Source organism: Rhinatrema bivittatum, chromosome 1 (genome assembly GCF_901001135.1).
Source record: "Rhinatrema bivittatum chromosome 1, aRhiBiv1.1, whole genome shotgun sequence".
Lineage (NCBI taxonomy): Eukaryota > Metazoa > Chordata > Amphibia > Gymnophiona > Rhinatrematidae > Rhinatrema > Rhinatrema bivittatum.
Genome location: NC_042615.1, coordinates 153189676 through 153209407, shown reverse-complemented (window position 1 = coordinate 153209407; position 19732 = coordinate 153189676).

The window sequence follows — 19732 nt, the reverse complement described above, 5'->3', positions numbered from 1 at the left end:
TTTACTCGAGTAAGTGGGCTTTTGAAAATTGCTACAATATATGCCATTGAATCATCCATAGGATTTATTCGCATAAGTGCACTTTACGTGAGTAAATGTCTTTTGAAAATTGCTACAATAGTAGTTACATTTATGCGTGTAACTCCTTTGAAAATTACCCCCTTAGCTAGTTAATAGGTGAATTTTAAAAGCCCGGTGCACGCCAAAACCGGATGATACATGCACTAATCGGGCCAGCCTGTGCTGAACGTGTACATGTATATCTCCCACTGTGTGCACAAATAAAAAGTTTAGAAAAAGAGGAGTGTTGTGAGCGAGGTTTGGGCGGGCCATGGGCATTCTGGATTCACACTTGAATTTGTGTGTATATGCACACCAGTGTCCCCTGCCACATAACTTAACTTCTGCTATGGATGATTTGTAAGTGTTAAAACAAAAAAAAATCTAAGCAAATCAGCGGGGTTTTAAGGATTGGGGATAACAGGAGGAAAGGAGGCTATTAAACTAGGGGTGTTTGGAAGTCCTATCCCTTAACCAGATGAACTGGGAAAAGCAGCAATGGCTTCAACATGCATCCCTTGTAAAATGTCCTCACTTATATGGTAGACATGGGATTTGTGCACACATGCGTGCATCTATTTAAAATTAAGTGCATACGTATTTGCATCCAGAATATTGTATAACATGCATGCATATATGCACATATGTTATAAAATAACTACATCTCTGGGCAGAGGCTAACGAACACATGTGCACCCCCACGCTTACGTTTTAGCCAGATAAAAAATTAACCAGTATGTGGAGGCCAATCACCATGCCCGAATATTCAAATGATACCACTTAGTCAAGTAAGCCCGAACTTAACTGGCTACGTGGTGCTGAATATCAAGTCCTTCTTTAAATTCATGTTCTTTGAAAGTAAAAAAAGAAAAGAAAAGCATATAGGACTTTGAAAAGGAAAGTTTCCACAGTGGGCTCAGTATCATCTGTAAATGACGTACTGGAAACTGCCCTCTCCCCTCACTGTTTATCTGAAAGTAAGGTCTCAACAATTTTGCTCATTTCTTTTTTATAGCCTTATCAATATTTCATGACAAGGTTTAGTTCATTCTTTCAATATTTTTTGCTCCTCATTAATCCTTGTGGGATTAACTACCTAACAAAGGGCAGCGCTAAAGAAAGTATCAGTGTCCCCAACAGCTGAGCTCAGTCTGATGATGATAAGAGAATCTGTAAACATATACAGGAGGAATGATAAATTAATATATGCTACTGAGAAGAATCAGCTAGAAATGACTAATATCCTTTCCGGCACGCAACACAATTTATATAGTTTCTAAATATTCAAAGCGGGTGAATAGGGAAGCCCATTTGTGAGTGAAGATAGCTATCATTTTTATTCTCATGAGACATTAATGATGATTCATCAGCTATTCATATCCATCTGATGACTTAAAGCAAAATGATAAGTTCCATTTCATGGCTCAGAGATCCTGTATATCTTGCTATTAAATTTAATCAAGTGAATAAATGTCACAGAAATATCATTTACCTAGCAGCTTTCATTTGTATTTACTTCACAGAAAGCCTGTAGTCTTAGGTCCTGAAGGATTTTCTCATCAATTAGGACTGTTATTGTTGGAACAACAGAGAGCAAAACTTCAGTTTAAATCTGGAGTATGGCTGCAATGAAACTACTTAGGAGATAAAAGATCCAGTAATGGAGTGGCTGGTGTGTTCTAAGAAGTCTTATTAGAGCCATATAGTGAAATACACATGGTACGTTTTCATACTAGATGCATGTCTTATTCAAGCAAATGCTGATTTTTCTTGTTCTTAAACAACTAAGGCCTGGATAACTAAATACCGCATGCAATAGAAAAAGGGGTGTATTTTATGGTAATAGGCAGTTTATGCTAATACCTAAGTTGCTGCAAATTGTAATAACTTTTTTGTACTTTGAGATAAGTGCTGTATTTCCTACATAGAACCACTGGGGGACCATGTTTACTATCAGTAGCCACTGAGAGAGTGAGAGCACCCAGCCATAATTTCCCAACACTAGCTAGGTATTTATATCTCTATGGGAGGCCCGCCTAGTAACTCGAGGTGAGGTTTAGGTATTAGGGTAGATTAGGGGCCACTTTGACATTTAAAGTGAGATGTATGAACAGAACAGAACTCTCCTGTGAAGATTTGATGACCTTCAGAGTGAGGAATCTCACTCAAAGATGAGATTTGTGCAATGTTCTCTCAACCCAGCTTGATGTTCCCCAGGTAGAGAGTCCATCAAGTTAGGTTGAGAGAACATTGCACAAATCTCGTCTTTGAGTGAGATTCCTCACTCCGAGGGTCATCAAATCTTCACAAGAGAGCACTGTTCTGTTCGTATGTCTCACTTTGAATGTCAAAGTGGCCCCTAACCTACACTAATACCTCAACCTCACCTCGAGTTACTAGGTGGGCCTCCCATAGAGATATAAATACCTAGCTAGTGTTGGGAAATTATAGGTAGGCACTCTCTCTCTGTCTCTTTCTCTCTCTCTCTCTGATTTGCATCACACCATATGATAGCATTTTGATAAATGACCCCCTAAGTAATGTATCACTTATTATTGCTGGACAAAGAATAGGACAGAGGACAACACCATGGAGAATTTCAATGAGATATGCAATCAGCTAATAAATAGCCCAATTCATCAAAAGTGAAGCCACAGGTAACAGGTATAATTTATGGAGAATTCAAAGCCTCCAACAAACAGCAACATTTTGAGGTCTGTAAATGTAAGCTCAGAATGATTTAAGCTAGCAAACAAAGTAGAACAGGAGCACACATTTTTTTTAAAATAAGAAACAAAACCATTTTTCAAACATATTTGCTACACACCATAAAAATCCTGCTGTTCTTTCACTGCCTCCCTTCCTCCATCCCAACTTTGTCACAAATAATTGCTCTGCTTCTAATCTCCCATTTCTTGGTAAAGTGCTTGTCTCATCTTTCTAATCACTTATCCTTTATAACATCTTGGACTGATTTCAATCTGTATTTTGTTCTGGCGAGAACTCTGAAGTGCTTTCATCCATGCAGCTAATGATTTTTTTTTTATCTGTTCAGAGGAGGATCCTTCCTCCCTCCTTATCTTCCCTGGCCTGAAGTTAGCTTCCAGGGCTATTAACTAGAAAATCTACTTGGATTGCCTTCAATTTCTCTGAAAGTCTCCTATTTGACACTGCTCCTTATTTCTCTGTCTGTGGTGGTGCGGTCTCCTCTGAATCAAGAATTATAGTATAAAGGTCCCCCACACCAAAGAAAGGCACTCATGAGCCTCAGGGTTATCAAGAATACCTCCATTCCCCATCCCCTCCCCACACACTTGTGCTCCTCTTAAATCTCCACTATCATTTTAGACTCAGTGAAAGACTGACTATAACCACCTCGACAATGTTGCCTATATTTACCCCACTGTTAAAACTTCCTTGCTGACAGCAACTTATATCTCCTCTCTGTGCTCTGCGTAATGACCTTGCCAAGCCTCATCTGCTTCATGGCCTTACCAGCTTCCTGGCCTCACCAAGATTGTGTTATCTCTTCGCAATTTTACTTCCCTACCCTTTTTTGTTTCACTGGAATTTTCATATAACTACATTAAGAAAAAAGTATAACAGATTAAATAAAAATAAAAATGTATGCAATAGGGATGTGCAGCAGGGACGGATTCGTCCCATTCGGTATTCGGATTCGTTGGGACCCAAATCTGTTGCATCCGATCTCGGGGGACCCTGATCCGTTCATTAGTTACATATGTATTCTTTTCCCAAAAAAACTCCCATCCCAACCCTTTAAATTTAATTTACTACAACCCCTACCCTCCTGACCCCCCAAGACTTGCCAAAAGTCCCTGGTGATCCAGCGGGGGTCCTGGAGCATTCTCCTGCACTCAGGCTGTCGGCTGCCGGTATTCAAAATGGAGCCGATAGCCTTTACCCTTACTATGTCACAGGGGCTACTGGTGCCATTGGTCGGCCCCTGTCACATGGTAGGAGCAATGGACAGCCGGCGCCATCTTGTGCTCCTACCATGTGACAGGGGCCGACCAATAGCACCGGTTGCCCCTGTGACATAGTAAGGGCAAAGGCTATTGGTGCCATTTTGAATATGGGCAGCCGATGGCCCAAGTGCAGGAGATCACTCTAGGAACTCTGCTGGACCACCAAGGACTTTTGGCAAGTCTTGGGGGGGACTCTCCTCAATTTACTTAAAGGGATATTTATATTGGAATGTGCTTGAGGGCACATAACACAAGATTTACATGGAAAATGACCCACTACTTCTGCTGATCGTTCTTTTTTTTCTTTAAAAAATGAATGCACAACCTGATCTTTTATGTTAGTACCCCATTTAAATGCTATTAGGGGTTGTTCCTTAAACACTGCATAAACTTGCAACACATTCCAATGTTTTCTAATACTTTGGAGCACTTCATGAACTCCTATAGAAAAAGGCAAAACACACATTACCTTACTTTACTGCTCTTTTTGCTTTGGTATTAATAGCAGTTCCCTATGATTCCATCTGGCACGTTTACTTCTTGTATGTCAGAAAATATTGTTTACGCAATATGGTGTCTGTGTGGACTTATATATGTAGGGAAGACTACAAGGAAATTGAAGATGCGCTTGATTGAGCATAAGATTGCGCTGAAACGGAGTGAGATAGAATCGCCATTAGTTAAGCACTGTATAGAACAAGCACATTCCTTTGAGAGTCTATTTTGCACAGTTTTGGAAGTTGTAGAACAGGATGAACAGGGAGGCAATACAAATCAGAGGCTTCTGCAACATGAGCAAAGATGGATCTTTAAATTGAACATTGTGTCTCCTGCGGGGCTCAACAAAGAAGTAGATTGGTCCGTTTAAATGTAAGAGTGTTTGGATTGGCTAGTTCGCTAGCCTTAAGAAGCGTATAAATATCTGACTTCCGGTAAAAATGAGCATAAGCGTCTGAGCGCCATTTTTTGAATATGTGTGAGTTGCTGGTTTAAGCTAGGATCAGCTACAAAGTAAGTCCTATGTAAGTAGCTAGTTCTAAAATTTAAATTTACTCTAAGATTGATGAGGTAAGGTAACCAAAGTCCTCTGTATTTTTAGGAACAACGACAAGTCCCCTGAAGCAGGCGTGAACTGCACGCCGAAACATTGTCAATGTCGGGCAGGCAACAATAAGAATCAGCAACGTAGAAGGCAACATCAGAGATAGTAGTTAAAAAAGAAAAGAGATAAGTCGTATTAAAATATTGAGAGAATTCACTTAAGGGTATTTTAAAGGGTAATATTTAGAATAGATTTCACTTATGAAGTAAAAATCAAAAATATACTAAACGGGATGAAGTAAATGACGTTACAATAAGTGCGTGTATATGAGATGGGTTGTAGCCCTTTGTGGGCAAGAGCCCAGGAGATTGCAGCACTGAACACTCTGATACCGATTCCCGATATTTTAATAAGTAAATAAGAATTTAACCCTGTATTCTACAGTTTCCCTCATACATTGAAAACAGTTTTTGGTAATCGTAAGTTGAGGGTTATTGCCATTTATTCTTTGTAGATTGTTGTTAATTCTTGAAGCATATTATAAAATACACATATGTCTACCCCTCAATGTACACTTATATACAAGCTTACACATGAACACATGCAATGCATTGAAAACGAGTATTTCAATGTATTGAACCCATTTACTTTTCCTTCCAATATAAAAATATACACGAGCATAATTTAAAAGCAAAAATAAAATAGGACCCTCTCGTTTAAAACTTGATTTACTTGTGTAAGTTGGTTTATTTGAAAACATACATGCATAATTGAAATTACCAGTTTTCCTCCACCAGTTCACCCAGTCCTTCTCCAGTCCATTAAGAACCTCCTCATCAGTCTGAACTCACTCCAGTTCACTCAGACCTGCTCCCGCCAATAATACACATTAAACAAGTTTGAAATCAATTATGCAAGACAAGTAGCAGGTGCAAAATTAAGGGGTCAATTTTAAAACAAGCATGCAGGTGTCCATGTGCGCGCGGTTCCTGGTGTGCGCACATGGACGCAGCAATTTTATAACATGCGCTCATCACCATGCAAATGTTATAAATACAGTTCCCATGCATACATACATACCACATTTTAATATCGGTATGCGTATGTGCAGGTCGGTCAGGAATCATGCGCAAGGGTGGGGGGGGAGGGAATTTTAAAAACCAATGCATGGTAAAGCGAGTAGGCCTTCCCCAGTTCCCTCCCAGTCCTCTCCAATTAAGGGACTGGGAGGGAACTTTCCTAGCCCCCTATCTACCCTTCCTACCTTTTCCCCTCTCCTCTCCTCTCCTCTCCTCCCCGACCCCTAACCCTTACCTAGTTAGTCTCGCTCCCGGGACAGGGCCTAATGGCCTGCCCCTTTTCACTGGCCTGACATTTCTGCGCATACCGGGAGATTTGCATGTGGCAGGGCCTTTTCTAAAAAGCACTCGGCGCACGCAGGCCCTGGTATTTGTATGCGTAGGCCATCAAAAATTCAGGCGTAAGTGAGTAAGTTGTCAAATGTATCTGTGTGATCTCTTATAAATTAGCAACTTACATATGGAATTGTTGATCCCATTCTGGAATGCTCCTAGACTGCCCCATTTTGGCGTGCACATGTGCGTGAAACCTAAAGTATGTGTGTATTTTCATGTTTATAAAATAGTGATTACACACATTCAGGCTAATTACACACATATATGCTAATGTTTATGCACGTAACTCTTTGAAAATTCATTTTTAAAATTCTAATGGAAGAAGGGGGTCAATAGCAAAGAATATATCACAGAGATATTGTACCAAGCCAAAACAGTATAAGGATGGTTCACACATTTATTGAAAGATTATAGGTTTAACTTAGGGTTACAATAAGACTTTGGTGTTACAATAAATCTTTTACAGTGTTAAATAAGCCTTTGGGGAAGGGCTCTCTGACTTCCAGTGTAATTCAATATTCAGTTTTGTGGGATGGTGGCTTTGCAAACCTCACTAAACTTTTCTCTTTTGACAGTTTTTGGGATTTATACATTTTTTAATCCTCCCCCTTCTTTAGACCATCCTTTTACTGGGATGGGTCTTGCCATTTATATACTGGATGAGCATAGCTTAATAGAGGGGAAATCATCTTGATTGAGGAGTTGAGTGTTTGGAGCTGAGTATATTGCTTTTGGAGGTGGAGTTCCTGGTAGGCCTCATGGTTCACCAATTGAAATGTTTTGTGGCTAGATTGAGATTTTTTTGTGATCTTGACCAGTTCCCAACATGAAGGCCAGTACACCCTTATTGGAAGGACTGATCTCCCAGTTACCTTATCCCTGCAACCAGTTATCAGTGGGGAAAAAACTACTGACTTAGAAGTTTTGATACCTAGATTTGAAGTAAGGAGGGTTTTCCATTTTTACCTCCTGCTTATGATTTTGAGAGAGGAGAACTTTCCCACCCTTCAAGGGGAGGACATATTGAACATTGATTCATATCAGAGGAGACAAATTAAAAGGAGGGGGCACTGTGGACAAAGAAACTGCAGCCCTAGGAGTTGTTATTCTTCTTTTTATGTTAATGATATTTTACATTTTGGCATAGATTCTGTTTTAAAACCTATTTTTTGTTGAACACCACCATTGGACTACTGGCTGTGTTTCTCCAAGTGATCCAACTCATTGAAACCTCTTTCTTATGTAAGTAACCTCTGAACTGAGATTGGAAGGATATTTGAGAGTGAATGACAGTATCCAGAATTCCCACTATAGTGCCAAGGGCCCCAGAGGTTATACCTCCTCCCCACTGGTGGAACACCTGGCATCCAGGGCTGGAAGTCCGATGATCAAGAGAAAGGTAAGAGGTCCAAAATTATGAACTTAGGACCTGGGACTTGTGTGGCCCCCTTATTCAGTCTACACAATGAAAAGGGGTTTACATTCGCTGTTAGCAAAGCAACATCCATAATTTTTTTTTTTTTTTGGCATGTATATGTTCATTCATCTCTACAAATACCTTGTTCTTTATTTTTATTCGTATCATGGCTACATTTTGGGTAGAACTTTATATGATTTTCATATTTTTAAATTCTCATTCAAAATTCCCCTGCTTGTCTTTATAATGCTTTGTGATATTATTTCTGTATATCTTACTGACTTCATCATAAATACATAAAAATTCCTTACTCCTTTCTTTTTTAATATGCCTTCTACTTCCTCATACTACACATCAATCTGAGAGTTCATCTTAATGATGGATGATATAGTTTGCTGATTAACAGATGGCGTGCAGTCGCATATCTTCAGATTGACTAGAATGAACTCTTGTTACAGAAATAAACAAATTAATTGCTACATGAAACTTTCTGAACTCTTTGATGAACCTAGGACAGCCAAGTGTTTGTTTTCCAACTCCTCTGTTTAGATCCATTTTCTGTTGGCCTATGTATCATTAAGCCTCAATAGGGTTGTCAACTGGCTCCAGATTTTCAGGACAGATTGATCCAGTTCTGATTTTACCCCATTGCATGCTGGGACTTATTCTGATTTTCCTATTGCATTCTCTAAGAAAATCAAGACTATAAGTACCTGCATGCAGGAACATAAAAGCAGGATTGGATCAACCTGTCTTGAAAATCTGGAGCCAGTTGGCAACCCAATGCCCCATACCAAATTCTTAGTGCAGATCCACAGAAACCATAGAGAATCTGGGAGGCTCTTTCTTTAGCTTAGGTTTAAGGAATAAGAAAATTAAAAGTAGAAGTTACTTTTAGCCTCTGAGATAAGGGAATCCCTGACCACCAAGGTCTAGGGATGTTCAGCAAAACAATTAAGTTCAATGAAACTATTTGAGGCCTGTCCTGTGGATATGATGCAAACCATTGGAGAAAATTCCTCCAATACTAACCTTTCTTAAGTGGTTTAGGAAAAAAATTGTGATCCACCATTTCATGTCCCAGGGCTTGAAAAAAGGGGCAGGTTGTGGGCGGGACGGGGCAGGTCGGGGGAGGGGCCGGAACCTCCAGGCACAGTGGCCATTTGCCGCTGTGCCCGGGATCGCGGGCCAGCCATTGGCTGGTGCGTGCAACCTACGCCTGCCCAGAGGCAGGCGCAACTTATAAGGTAAAGGTAAGGGGGGGGGGGTTAGGTAGAGCTGGGGGGGCGAAAAGAAAGTTCCCTTGAGGCCGCTCCAATTTCAGAGGCTGCACGGCTTGGCATGCACAAGTTGCACAATTCTGCACCCCCTTGTGCGTGCCAACCCTGGATTTTATAACATGCGCGTGGCTGCCCATGCATGTTATAAAATCAGGCATACATTTGTGTGCGCTGGGTTGCGCACACAAATATACGCCCGCACGTACCTCTTAAATTCCGGCCCAATATGCATTCAATTGTGATGAGACCACTTTTCCAGAATTTTACTATCAAAATAGAGGTGGAAAACTAGCCTATAATTATTCTTATCACATGGATCCAAATTATCATTTTTAAGTAATTGTTTAACATGGGCATAAACGAGTGCTTGCAGGAAAAGTTGGGTCATAGCATCCTGCTATCAAAGTGCATGTGAAAAGAGTTCTATATAGGGTTAGTTATAAAACCCCTGACTGAAGGCTGCTCAGACATTGTTTCTATTAATAGTCCCTAAAAGATATAGCAACCGTGTTGCATTTTTTGGGGTAGATTTTAAGAGGCGCGCGAACAGCCTACTTTTGCTTGCGCATCAGACTCAAGCAAAAGTACGCTGGATTTTAGTAGATACGCGCGGAGCCGCGCGTATCCACTAAAATCCTGGATCGGCGCGCGCAAGGCTATCGATTTTGTATAGCCTGCGCGCGCCGAGCCGCGCTGCCTCCCCCCGTTCCCTCCAAGGCCGCTCCGAAATCGGAGCGGCCTCGGAGGGAACTTTCCTTTGTCCTCCCCTCACCTTACCCTCCCTTCCCCTACCTAACCCACCCACCCGGCCCTGTCTACACCCCCCCCTTACCTTTGTCGGGGGATTTACGCCTCCCGGAGGGAGACGTAAATCCCCGCGCGCCAGCGGGCCTGCTGCGCGCCGGGCCGCGACCTGGGGGCGGGTACGGAGGGCGCGGCCACGCCCCCGGGCCGTAGCCACGCCCCGTACCCGCCCCCAAAACGCTGCCGACACGCCCCCGGAACGCCGCGACGACCGGGCCCGCCCCCCGACACGCCCCCGACACGCCCCCCTCCGAGAACCCCGGGACTTACGCGAGTCCCGGGGCTCTGCGCGCGCCGGGAGGCCTATGTAAAATAGGCTTCCCGGCGCGCAGGGCCCTGCTCGCCTAAATCCGCCCGGTTTTGGGCGGATTTAGGCGAGCAGGGCTCTGAAAATCTACCCCTTTATGAACATCAAGGTAAGTCTGGTTCTTGTGTTAAGCACTGACTGCACAGATCTAGGATTATTGAAAGAAAAAAGTGTGCATGATGATCCCAAAGTTATGTGACACAGTATTAATATAGGTTCAATGTTGAAGCTTTCTTGAAAATTGTCAGAATGACTGACTGTTATCATTATGGGGTCAATTCATCTATTTTATGGATACAAATGAGGCCAAGGTGAATACATTTTTCATTATTCAAAATTGGAATAGAGGGTTCAGAAGAAGCTAAAAAAAAAAAAAAAGGGATAACAGAGTGAGAAAGGACTTTTGATCAAGCATATCACCCTTCCTTCTTCAACTCATGGACTGCATTATCTCCTTATTTCCCTTTGCATGAGTGTCTTTTCCTCTTATTGGATTTCCAAAGTTGCTCTGGTGAGGCACCACACTGAGCATTCATGGTCCATGATGTCAGTACCCTCGTAATCCAAGAAGCCAAAAATATCTGCCCACATGTCTATCACTAAAAGAGGAGGTGGAATCCTTCTAGCTACCAAAAAAAGCCTTAATTTCACCCAACACCCATTCACTTCTAACACAAAACTGGAAGTCGGTTTCTTCACATCCAAACATCTTCAAATCCTTCTTGTCTACGCCCCCCCAGGGCTCTTAGAAGCAGACATCTCCCCAATCCTCGAAATCACCACCACACTCATCGACCTGGATTCTCCAGCAATCATCTTAGGAGATTTCAATCTGCACATAGACAATCCTTCACCATCTAATAGCTGCGTAACCCTCCTCACAGCCCTGCCAGCAATGGGATTCCAACAATTAGTCAACCAACCCACTCACAAAGCGGGGCATACTCTGGACTTAATTTTCAGTAACAAAGGCATTACGACCACATCAAATTTGAAGATCAAAAAAGTACCATGGTCGGACCACTCTCTTATCTCTACCTCTTTCGCTTTGAAAGAAACCACCACTCCTAACATCCCTTCACCTTCATTCCATTACAGGAGGCGATGCTCCCCAGATGATCTTAACAACCTGTTGGAGTCACAGCTCCCTCTATTAGATCTCACCGACCCAAACACTGCCATTCGCTCCTGGAACAATATAACAGAAAATATAGCAAATAAGCTCTGCCCTTCAACTACAAAAAAATCTCACACCAATGCCTCCAACAGACAACCTTGGTTCACCAACGAGCTCAGAAAACTAAAACAAAGCTTAAGAAAGAAAGAAGCGACTTGGCGTAAAACTCCTTGTGACTTCACCATTTCATCATACAAATCCACACTATACCAATACAAAGCCCTCACTTCAAAATCAAAAAAAGATTATTTTGCATCTAAGATTCACAACCTGGTCTTTGATGCTAAAGCCCTCTTCGCTTATGTATCCAGCCTCACTCAAACCATACCGCGAGAAATCCCCGGCGACATGGCACAATCCAAAGCTGAAGAACTCGCCCAGTTTTTCCAAAATAAAATCAACAATCTTTTAACTCAACTGCCTTCCAATTCAACGGATGCCCTCCCGACATATCAACACCCGTCCATCATAAACTCCAGCCTAAACACTTTTGAGCCCGTCTCTTCCACTGAGATACAAACCATCCTGAGAAGAATGAAACCTTCGTCTCATCCTGCAGACCACATCCCCACCAAACTACTCCTATCTATTCCAGACTCAATAGCCACATCATTGACAAACATCATCAACTGCTCTCTAGCCCAAGGATCCTTCCCAGATGATCTCAAAATGGCCTCAATTTCACCACTCCTAAAGAAACCAAACCTTGACCCGAAGGACCCCAACAACTTCCGCCCCATAGCTAACCTCCCATTCATCGCTAAGATCATGGAAAAACTAGTCAACTCTCAACTTTCAAACTACATCGAAGACAATAACCTCCTCTTCGCCCCACAACACGGATTCCGAAAAAATCGAGGCACAGAATCCCTCCTTATCTCTTTGACAGACCATCTCCTATTGGGCCTCGACAAAGGAAACTCATTCCTATTGATCTTGCTAGACCTATCTGCAGCGTTCGACACTGTCAACCACGCCATCCTCCTAAACCAGTTGTCATCCATAGGAATCTGCGGCACCGTCCTTTCCTGGTTTAAAACCTTTCTCAACAATAGAGGTTACAAAGTCAAACTCCAAAACAAGGAATCCTCAAGATTTGACTCTGCCATAGGAGTCCCTCAAGGCTCCTCATTATCTCCGACTCTATTCAATATTTACCTTCTCCCTCTATGCCAACTTCTCACCGACCTCAATCTAAAGTTTTTCCTATACGCAGATGATATTCAAATCATCATCCCTATCAAAGACACATACTCTAATACTCTTGTCTACTGGGAATCATGCCACCAAAAAATCAAACAACTACTCAACAGTCTACACCTCATCTTAAATTCCTCCAAGACTGAGATCCTGCTCATCTCGCCTGAAAACAACACCAACAACAGTATACTTCCTACCAATCTTCCTACCACACAAACCAGAGACCTAGGAGTGATAATAGATAACCGGCTAAACTTCAAGGCCCACATCAACAAAACAACCAAAGACTGCTTCTATAAACTCCAGGTCCTGAAAAGGATAAGACCTCTTTTCCACGCTCAAGATTTCAGAACGATCATCCAAGCAGTCATATTTTCAAAACTGGACTACTGCAATTCCCTATTGCTAGGTCTACCTTCATCCTACTCCAAACCACTACAGATGGTTCAAAATTCAGCTGCCCGTATCCTGACAGGCGCAAGGAAAAGAGACCACATTTCACCAGTCCTGAAAGAGCTTCATTGGTTACCCGTATACTTCCGCATCATGTATAAAGCCATAACTATCACCTATAAAACTATTCATCAACTCACCACTCTCGATCTCCAATTCCCGCTCCAAGTACATAACTCTACTAGACCTACCAGAGATGCTTACAGAGGTTCCCTCCTGGTTCCCCCAGTGAAAACGACCAAACACATTACCCTAAGAGATCGTGCCACCTCCACAGCTGGCCCTCTACTGTGGAATTCCATTCCTACAGACCTCAGACAGGAGCCCTGCCTCCCAACTTTTAGGAAAAAACTTAAGACTTGGTTATTCAAGCAAGCTTTTCCGGACACAACCCAATGACTCCCAAAACACCTTACCATTTGTATATAACATTTATTTTGTATACTACATTTAAATTGTACATTGTTTAACCATTTCTATCCTCTCTTCTCTTTTTCCTTCTCCAAGTTTGGCCTCCATTGTTAAATGTAACTGTACCTTCTGTCACCTCAGTTCTGGTTCTATGTTTTTAAGTTCTATGTATTTATTGCACCCCCGTTCTATGTAAACCAGCAAGATATGTTTTCATGATTGCCGGTATATAAAAACTCTAAATAAATAAATAAATAAATAAATCACTACACTGTCTTATTTGTATACTCTCACACATATTTATTTGTTCTGGCTCCATAAAATTCAATCAGAAAAATCTCCAGCATTCATACATATGGAAAAATAAATTTATTTTAGGGCAAACATTGCCATCAGTGGGAAGGTAGTATAAGCTATAATTTTTACAAGCAAACATATATAGAAACCTCATTTTTGCCATCACTGTATCTAGTGAACAGCTGTCATAAATGTGTAATGCTTCACTCAGATGGGTAAACGTTTCTTTTGATGAATTCAAGGAAGTACTATTCTACTTTTCCAAAGCTAGGATGGCTTGACACTTCTTATACACTTAAACAAGGGCAAAGTAGTATTGGAAAAGTATGGGAATTGTGAAAAGGTGCTTTGTTGGCTCCTAAATGGGGCTGTGTTTAAAAAAGAATTGGATAAGTTCTTGGAGGAGAAGTCCATTACCTGCTATTAAGTTCACTTAGGGGTAGATTTTAAAACCCCTGCGCATGTAAATCCTCCCAGATTTATGCGCGCAGGGCACTCGTGTGCTGGCGCGCCTATTTTGCATAGGCCGCCAGCGCGCGCAAAGCCCTGGGACGCGCGTAAATCCCGGGGCTTCGTAAAAGGGGCGGGAGGGGGCGTGCCCAAGGGGCGTGTCCGGGGGCAGGGGGCAGTCCGGGGCGGGTCCAGGGGCGGGCTGGGAGGGCGGTCCAGAGTCCCCCGGCACTGCGGCCTGTGCCGGGGAATGCCGGGGCGGTTTGCGCAAGTTACGCCTGCTTGAAGCAGGCGTAACTTGCCCAACAAAGGTAGGGGGGGATTTAGGTAGGGCTGGGGGGTGGGGTAGATAGGGGAAGGGAGGGGAAGGTGGGGGGACGCGGAAGGAAAGTTCCCTCCGAGGCCGCTCCAATTTCGGAGCGGCCTCGGAGGGAACGGAGGCAGGCTGCACGGCTCGGCATGTGCAGGCTGCCGATTTTGCGCAGCCTTGCGTGCACCAACCCCGGATTTTATAAGATACGCGCGGCTATGCGCGTATCTTATAAAATCTGGTGTACTTTTGTTTGCGCCGGTGGCGCGAACAAAAGTACGCGTGCACGTATGTTTTGAAGATCTACCTCATAGAGAACAGCCACTGCCATTAGCAATGGTAACATGGAATAGACTTAGTTTTTGGGGCAGGCCTGCAAGCTCCCAAGGCCAACAACAGGATGATGTTGGAATGTGAATGGTCCTCCGACCATTCCGAGCCCTTTCTGACCTGCCGCTTGGATCGGCATGGAGCAGTAGGCCTGGCCTGAGGTCGAGGGCAGACGAGCCTTGACAAGAAGACATAACACCAAGGTCAATGCAATGGCATCGCAGACGAGGACATGACACCAAGACTGATGCAACGACATCCAGGACGAGACGAGGAACTTGATGAAGTCCAGACGAGACGAGAAGCAGGGAGGAAGACATTGGCACTGTCTTTCAGGGCACCCTACTCAGCCCACCTACACGGGCGGACCCAATGGGCTGGTCGCGGACCACCCTGTCCCACTACATGCCCCACACAGCCCCAGGAGGCTGGTCACGGACCACGAGGAGAGTGGGACAAGCGCAGGGAATAATCCAGCCGAGGCAGAACTTCGACGACAGAGCCGATGTCATCCAGAGCTCCACAAAGGCTGGCAGGACAGGACAGCTCAGGAGCACAGGACACCAATCCACTGCCGGCATCTCCAAGACGAAGAAGCGTCACCCAGAGATCCATGGCCGGCAGAACAGATGGCTCGGGAGCACTGAAGAACAAAACATCAAGAAGGGCTGGAACACTAGGAAGCGAGACATCAGGAGACCTGGACGGGGACCTCAGGCACGAAGACATGGCACGAAGACATGGCATGAAGCAGACGAGACGAGGAGCTCCACGAAGAAACACAAAGGACCTGTCAGAGTGCTGGCAGGCAGGAGCCTCCAGGACTGAATTAACTCTGATGCAAGGCCATGTGCCCGACGGTTGAGCTCCGCCGATGGATCCGCCTTGTTCCAGAGTCTTGTTTGTTCCTGGACTGGTTATGGGACTGAAAATTTTTTCCAGGACTTTCTTTGTATTCAACCTGCTGGAGGCGCCAGCTTTGCCATTGTTATGACCTGCTGGAGGCGCCAGCTGCTGGATACTACGACCTGCAGGAGGCACCTGCATCCAGACTTTTTTGTCATGTTCGCCAGCTTGGGGTTGTTATGACCTGCAGGAAGCGCCTGCACCCCACCTGGTTAGCTGGTTTTGCTTTGCCCACCCTGGGTTCCCTGCCCCAGGTCTTCTTGGTGTTTGTGCTGTGTTGGTTGCTGTTTGCTCGTTTGTGCTGTTTTGCTTGTTTTTGCTGTTTTGCTCGTTTGTGCTATGTGTTGGTTGATGTTTGTGCTGTGTTTGTTGTTTTGCTCGTTTGTGCTGTTTTGCTTGTTTTTGCTCATTTGTGCTGTTTTTTTTTTAATTTATATTTTATTAAGATTTTCAACAAATTTTTACATCTGCAAAAAATCAAGAAATATCTTTAACACTAGAAACAATAAAGAAAATATGACTCAATAATAAATTCTGTGCATCCGAATATTAGTCCCCAATAATGGGAGGAAGCTTCAAAAAGATAACGAATGTTAATTAACAAAACTTACTACACGTACTATGAAGAGACATTTTTATTCTTTATGCAGTTAATTACCTCTAACCTATTCCTTATCAGTCAGGAAAGTCTCAAGATGGGTGGGATCTTGAAACACAAATTTATTTTTTTGCAAAATAATTAGGCATTTGCACGGGAATCGCAAATAAAAAATTGCCCCTAGGGCCAAAACCCTTGGTTTCAATTCTAGGAATTGTTTCCGACGTAGCTGGGTATTACGAGCTATGTCCGGAAATATTTGAACTTTATAACCACAGTAAAGCACATCTTTATTCTTGAAAAATTTTTGTAAAATCATATTTTTATCTTGCTCTCTACAAAAAGAGACCAATAGTGTCGCTCTAGTGGGAATCTCATCCACGGAAGCCTCTAAAAAGGAGGTCAGATTAGGTGATTCCCTTTGTACCATGTCTAATTCTTCCATCCCTTCTTGAGATTGTATCCTAGACTTAGGTATATAATACATTTTGGAAATACTTTTTTCATCTATTGAAGATATAGAAAGTATTTCTATCAAGTATTTCTTCAATAATTCAAAGGAGGATAACAATCTGGTTACTGGGAAATTAAGAAATCTTAAATTCCTAACACAATTTTCATTTTCTAGCATTTCCAAATGACGATGTATTATTAAACTATCTTTTACAAATGAATTGTTTATAGCTTGCAATGCTATTACTTGATTATTTATTACCTTCCCATTTTCAACAATTTGATTTAATCGACTCTCATGTTTTTCAATAATACCATTAATCTGTAACACATCTTGTTTAAATTGTTCACATGAATTAAATAAGGTTTTTCTAACATCTATTAGAACCTTCCATATATCACTCAAAGTGACATTCTGAGGATCTATTGATTCTACATACACATTTCCATCTGATAACAATTCTTGTGCCAAAGTTACCCCTGCACTTTCTTGTATCCTCCCCCTCTCCATAGTATCACTGTTACTAGGTTTTTCAGCATTTACTGACCCACCAGTCCCTGGTACCATGGATTGATGAATAGCCTCCTGCGGAGTGAGAGGTAACTGCATCTGGGCTGGACTCTCGGGGGAACCAGAAGAGAAGGACATTTCTGAAATAGGATGTCTTTCAAATTGACCAATTCGTCTAACCACATGGGAGTCCATAGGTCCTCTACTTGCTGAAACTGCCGGCGATGATGTTAACATCTTTGTTTTCCTTTTCTTACCCATAAAATAACAAGGGAAGGAAAGGAAAAATTCGAACTAGACAAAAGGAAAAAAAATTTTATAAGGGGCGCGCGGCTTTGGCTGCGCGCCGGCGGCTGCGCACCGCTGCTCTTCCGGATTTATCGGGAGGCAGAGCATCAGCAATACTGCAGGGCTATGAGCTGGGATCTTTGGTATGTATGGTACTCTGCACATTCAGCGGAAGCCATCATTGTGTATTTCAAGAGTGACAGCTGGAGCCTCCCACGATGGCAGGAAGCCTGATTTCTTCCAGTGCTTCTCAAGGCCAAACAGTTTCCCTGGCTTTGGGAATACTGCTACTGGCTAAAGTGCTGATCAACTTGCTGGTGGACATGATCTGTCCTTCTGCCAGTCTTGCCACTTTAGTATCGTCTTCACCATGACTCATCAACGAATCAGCCATATTCACCCAATGCTGTATCACCAGCTCTCTCAGTTTCACTCAGACTTCTCTCAATCTCCTCATTCTGTCACTTCAGAGTGTGACACATAGGCAAGATATCCCTGTCCCCCCTCATGGTAGGGCAGAATCTCCCTTCACCCATGAATGCTGGCTAATACAGATTGGTTGTTGTGTGATAACACCCTGCGTCTCCAGCTGCATATGTGCTCCATATCTTTTTTACAGGTCTTTTGGTGTGCATCTGCTATCTTCCTGTTCTGTTCGTGGGAAATCCACCATTTTGTACATATTTCATGAAAAATGGAAAAATTCTCTAAGCCCACAAAAAGCTTTTCCAGAAATGGGGTTTTCTTCACTAGTAGTCTCCCTGTTCGGGTGCCATATGTAACATGACCCCCAGTTGGCTTGCTGGCTGCAACCAGGGAGTTACAATGCTGGGGTCCATCTGGTGGGGGGAGGGGGAGGCTTGACCTCCTGGGCCCTTGGTGTGGTCATGCCCATGGCCATTCTAATTTAGTTTCAATTTGTTATCTTAGTCACTGTTGCAGGGTGTTCTCTAGGAGGGAAAAGGAGACAAAATGAAATACATTTACTCTCTCCACTCACAGTCCTAGTGTCCAATGCAAAGAAAAAAAACCTCACAAAGTCCAGCACTGGTATTCAACAAAAATCTTACTTCAGTTTAAAAATCAAAATCCATGCAAATATTGGAAAATAAGAAATAGCATTAGGAAAATCAATGTGAGAAGAAAACCATAGTCTCCTTGTCCATCATTCTCCTCCTTAGTGTTCTTCTCTCCTCTGCAGCAGCATCCATCTCCAATATTCCTTCCCTTTGAATAGCAAGATAATCCCATGTAGTTCCAGCATTCAAAAAACTGAGCATAGGTAACCAAATCCCTGGTTCAAAAAATTACTCTTCCAAATCAAATTGATCCAACAACTTCTATTGGACTATCCAAAAATTTCAACCCTCTGTTCTCTTCACCCTTGATGATAATTCTGAACAAATACAAACACAGAAAAGGACCTTACAGATATTGGGGGTTTCCTTTCCTTCAGAAACTGGTTTCAATCCTCAAAATCTAAAAGTTGTAAATGTTCTCCTAATCTCCAAAATATACTCCATAAGTCACCTCTAGTGCAAAGCAAAGAAAACCTTTCTCCTCCTGGTCAGTACACCTGAGGGGTTGGGGGGGGGGGGGGCAGGAGTGGGCAGGCAGCTGCCCTGGTCATTGTGGTAAGGGGGAGGGGGTGGCAAAATAAACTGTATTCTGCGGTGAGTTTAATCACTTCCTGTCAGTAGTCATTATCCATTGTGAGACAACTAGCAAGCAGAAGCAGTAGTGCTTCATAATATTGCAGCTATAGCAGTGTGGGCCATGGTATTAGGACATGAGCAGTAGTCGATCCCCTGTGGCACTCTATTCCTTCTATGGGCGTGCTTCTTGTTTCAATGAGGAAACACATGGGTAGAAGGAGTAGGGATATAGGGAAAAGGGCTATGAGTTCCAACCCCACCTTCCTTTATGTATGTACTTACTATTTACCAGTAGGGATGTGAATCATTTTTCTGACGATTGAAAATATTGGAAGATATTTTCAAACTCGTCAGAATTCAGGGGACCCCCGAACCCAAT